This window comes from Cibotium barometz, chromosome 20 (assembly GCF_041138505.1).
Source record: "Cibotium barometz isolate CiBa-2024 chromosome 20, ASM4113850v1, whole genome shotgun sequence".
In the NCBI taxonomy this organism is placed as follows: domain Eukaryota; kingdom Viridiplantae; phylum Streptophyta; class Polypodiopsida; order Cyatheales; family Cibotiaceae; genus Cibotium; species Cibotium barometz.
In genome coordinates, this window is record NC_141065.1 from 21,752,061 (window position 1) to 21,757,158 (window position 5,098).

A 5,098-nucleotide genomic window follows, 5' to 3' on the forward strand; every position below is an offset into this window, starting at 1 on the left:
GTGGTGATGGTTTGTTTGCCTATAGAATATGTGTTGGATTTACCAAATTATTTGTTGAATATTTTATAGGTGAGGAGGACTTGGAAGATTGAGATAGATGCATATAAATTATTGTTTTATCACAGTTGGTTTGTATGGCTAGTAATTCCTAGAGTATTTATGCGTGATGAACATGTGTGTGGTGATGGTTTGTTTGCATATGAAATATGTGTTGGATTTACCAAATTGTTTATTAGGTATTTGATAGGTGAGGTGGACTTGGGAGATTAAAGTGGTGGATGTGCATAAATTTTTCTTTTGAAAGGTATTCACAATTTTAAACAAGCTTTGTAAATATGTGCAAGCACCTCTTTATGGGTAGAAGTATGTTAATGTGCTACACTTTTTTGTGTCTGGGAGGATAGGTGCTAGTTAGCATGACTTTTTAAAATAAATTTTGGATCCAAAGATAACCCACAATGCAAAATTTGTTATCATGCTATACATCATTGGAAAGCTCTTGAAGAACGATGTATAATCTTTGATAAATTCTGATTTGATTTGCAAAAATTTTACCACATGCCCATTTTTTATGTTAGCACTACTAAAAACCTAAAAAAGCATAGCACGTTAACATGCTTCCACCCTTATTTATTTTTACAAGCTTAGACTTTGGAAAATATTTAAACTTTTATATTTTGTAAAGCGTGAAAAGCTTTTATCCTAGCCTCAAGTAAATTTGATATAACTCTCTAGTTTGGACAAAAGAGAGTTTTGTATTTTTGGAAGCTATGGCCTATTATTATAATAAAAAGTATAAAATTACTCATGTGTGGGGATAGGCCACACACATATGAGGGGAGAAGATTGCACTTAGATAGTGACATGAAGAGCTAAGTTTTTTAATGTGTTATTTTATGTGCTATTTTGAAGCTTGGTTTCTGAAAAAAATTATTACAATTGCTTTATGTTGAATGGATGATTAATTCATATGCTTAAGAAATTGATTCCACAATTACCTAGATGGATATTCTTATGTCAGTGGTATTAGAGCACGAGCTAGATCAATATGTGGAAGAAATTAAAGAAAGGAAGGGCAAATTAGATTTAATGCAAAGGCTTGAAGATTAAGGCTTGAAGATTAAGGGTGTTTTGAACCCTTGGGTATTGATTGAAAGGAAAAGAAGGGTGGAAAACCACCTTTGAGAGATCAAAACCACTTTCTTTCCCAAAACCATTTTTCTATCCTCTTACCCTCTTTCAAATCAGGCTTTTTGAATGTGAAAAGCAAGCAAAGGAGTCTTCATAAAGTCACCTTCTAAGCTTCTAATTGAAGGATTTCACACATCAATCTTTAACAAACATTTTTCCCTCCCTTCCTCACATTTTTTCCTTATTGAAAAACCATGGATTAAGATTAACCTACTAAACCTAAAAGCTTTAAAAGGCCCACAAAAATGCATATTTCAAGACTTTTGGTCGTCAAATGACATGCTAGAAATTTTTGGGAGTCGTGCAAGGGTTCAAAAAACTTTTTCAAAAATTTCAAAGAATTTTTAGTAAATTTTTTAGGCTAAAAAAACATTTTTTGGTTTTTAAACCCAAAGGCCTAAAATTATCACAAAAATCCCAAAAAAATTTGAATAAACCTAGAAAATGTTTAAAAATTTTCTTTAGCTTTTGGGAGTAGAATTTTAGTTTTGGCCATATTTTGACCTACATTCAAGACTCTTGAACCTGCATGCTCTTCATTAAAAAAATTAGGTGAAGCAAGACTTGAGTTCGATCTTTATACAAAGTGTTTGCTCACCCAACACAAATTTGAGCCGTTTTGAGAGTATTGAGCTAAGTCAAATTTGTGTTCTTTATTTTTTATTTACGATAATTTCTTCATTTATTTATCAGCTTACATAAAATGGTTGATTTACATGTACTACCCACAATGTAAGAGCAAATTGTTGCGCTTCACGGGCAAATAGTAAAACTGAGCATGATCATAGTCTCGAGCTAGAATGCCATATCAAAAATTTCTAAGTGCAAACGTGATTTTTTTGATTTCAATAAAGAGGGAAGTGATCATGTTCGTGATGCATTGTTTTAAGGCTCCATTATATACCTAGAATTCATCTATAAAAAGTACCATTTGTAAGTGAACCCTTACTTCTACTCCTCTATTGCAACTCCTCTATTGCAAGCTATTTCTATTGTAGAATCTAGTTTGTGGTAGAGGAGTACCTTGGCATTTAGGCGGAGAGGCCAATGGGAGAGTTTTCTTGAATCTTCCTTGCTGTAAGTGCCGTGGTAAAGAGATAAGGAAGAATTAGGTACAATGGTGGCGAAGACTTGGCCTAAGTCCTTTCTCTCGGATTTCAAACTGTGTTGGAATAAGAAAAATGCAAGAATAAAAGAAAATCCACCAAAAATGAGTAAATTCTCACATAAGGTGAAGAGTTGACTGGTACACGTAATAGTAAAAAAAATGAGGATTTATTAGTAAAAAATTAGAATTTCGACACCTCAGGAGCTCATGATGGAGGCGCCTAGAATCTCATCATTACCCCCAATTTTTAATTCAAAAAATGGAGATATTTCATCTCTCCTCTTTCAAACTAGATCAAAAAAGTGAGCCTAACTGGTGTCTAAATTGGATCAAACTGAAGCTGGAAGCCTCTAGATCCCAGTTGGACTTGGTTGGTGGCCTCCCTCTCCTATAAATAGAGCCCCATTCCTTTGTATTTTCATCTTAGTGTATTTACATGCTAATGTAATTTTCAAAAAAACCATCTCAGTTTTGCAGGAGGAAAGGAAAAGCATAGCTTGTGAGCAAAAGAGGCAGTGGAGAGTACGCCAATGAGTGGCAGTAACTATCTTTGGTTAGACAAACCTTTCTCCTCTTTCCCTCCATCGAATAATGATCGCACTCCATCCCCTTCTTCTCTCTCATCCCCTCCTCCTCAATAAGAACCCACCCCTCCTCCTATAGGTATCCATAGAGAACTATACCGTACATTATCATGCCAAAGTAATCTTTAATGCCTACTTCAAGGATCTCATGCCTTCATCACAGGAAGTTGTGCTCCCTTTATTTATCGAGCATCCCAGCATGTTGTCTAGGGCACATTTTCACATAAGAAGTCGAAGATAGAGCAGAGTTAGCATGGAAGTCTTGAGTAGTGTGTGTAGTTCTTATGCATCAATTAAGAGGAAGAATACTATGGAATATTGTAAATGTATTGGCTACTCAATGGGCCATTTTGGCAAGAATACTAAGAACGCATTGGTTGCTATGGAATACTAGTAGGAATACTAAAAATGCATGGGTAAGGTAAGTGCCCCATCTCGCATCCTTTCCATAGCACCATACACACTTAGAGTTGGGTATAATAGATAGAAAGTTCTAAATGCTAATGATCCTTAGGTACTATGGGAAACTAATGGTCAGGAAATTAGATCAATCTCTTAGAGACTTGATAGAAAAAATTTGGGAGAATTCCCATGCCTCACAAAGCTTTGTCCAAGTATTCAAGTCAAGAGCTTCCATAAGCATATACGATTGGGATCTTGCCTTAAAGTTACAAACTACAACTTCCATATGTGGGTGTTCTAGCTCTTTCATCACGTTGTCACACCAGAATGCTCCTTTGCCAATGGGGTGAAGGTAGAGCTCTCAATGCCTAAATGGAGGCAAGAAGAGATGGTCGTTCAGGATGGTTCTCTCTCACAAAAGGTGGGGAATGAAGAGGATAACCTATAATCACATCTATTAAAACAAGCATCCATTAAGCATGTAATAATCCAATAGCACGCAAACAAGAAGAAGAGGGAAGAAGGGGAGCTCACAAGAAAACTATTACAAAAACGACTAATATACAAATGACTAGTTTTCACACAAGGTCGACCTAACTTTAAAATGGTCCTGTCTCTAATATTAGTCTTAAGTAAGTATGTATGTATCCTAAATCCTCAAACTTGTAGCCATATTTGGTAGTGATGTGTGTGAAGGACTAACCAAGGCACTTGTAGCCATATTTGGTAGTGATGTGTGTGAAGGACTAACCAAGGCACTTGTAGAGCCATATTTGGTAGTGCTATGCGTGAAGGACCAACCAAGGCACTTTTTGTTGGATATGATAATTCAACTATGAATATTGATCAAAACATACTCAAGGTGGATCAAAGCTTGTACAAAACATCATGAACATGAGGGACAAAAACTAGTATATGGTGCAGAAATTGCTTTGAGATTAACACAAAAAGACTCTAATTATGATTAGGCATGAACCAAACTTACATAATCACTTGATCATGACTTGTACCTTATTTAGAGACCCCTCTACCCTATTTTTAGTTGCATGAGTTACATGAACCATATGCACCAACCGTTTGTAGGCTTTACATCAACCACTGACCACTAGCCTAGCCACCACACATTAAATTGGACTAAGGAGTTGGGATTACATTTATCCAACAATCCCCCCTTAAGACCAACTTCTTACAAGAACATGAACCAGTCTAACATACCTTCTTGACACAATGAGTAAGAAGTCCCCCTTAACGACAACATAGGGTGGTGTACTCTCCTCTACAACTCGTCAAGTTGGAACAACATGTCTTGACTCAACCACATACATGACATAATTCAAAAAGCATAATCATCATCTACATCTTTTATACTAAGACTAGAACAAAGATTTGTTTCTTCCACTTGGTTGACTTCTTCAACCACATGTGCCTTTGCTAGCTTTTGATCTCTTTGGTAGCACTTTGCAGATGGATGATTCGTCTTTCCACAATACTCACAAGGATGTTTGGAGAAACAATCCTTAGTAAGATGATTTGTACGACCACAAATAGTACACTTCTTCTTTGCCGATGTTGAAGTAGTAGTATATGCACGTGAATAAGGATCTATCACATCCTTTGTAATCTTCTTATCTTCTTCCTGCAAAGAATTTATGATACCTCAGCAGAAATACGTGCTTCATCTTCTGGAAGTGGCTTGACCGTACTCCACAGACTTTTCTTCATGAGGTAGCCCTCCACCTTGATTTGCCACGTATGAAACCCAGTTCTATTGAATTTGTCAGGGAATTTGGAGCTCATGATGATGAAATATGAT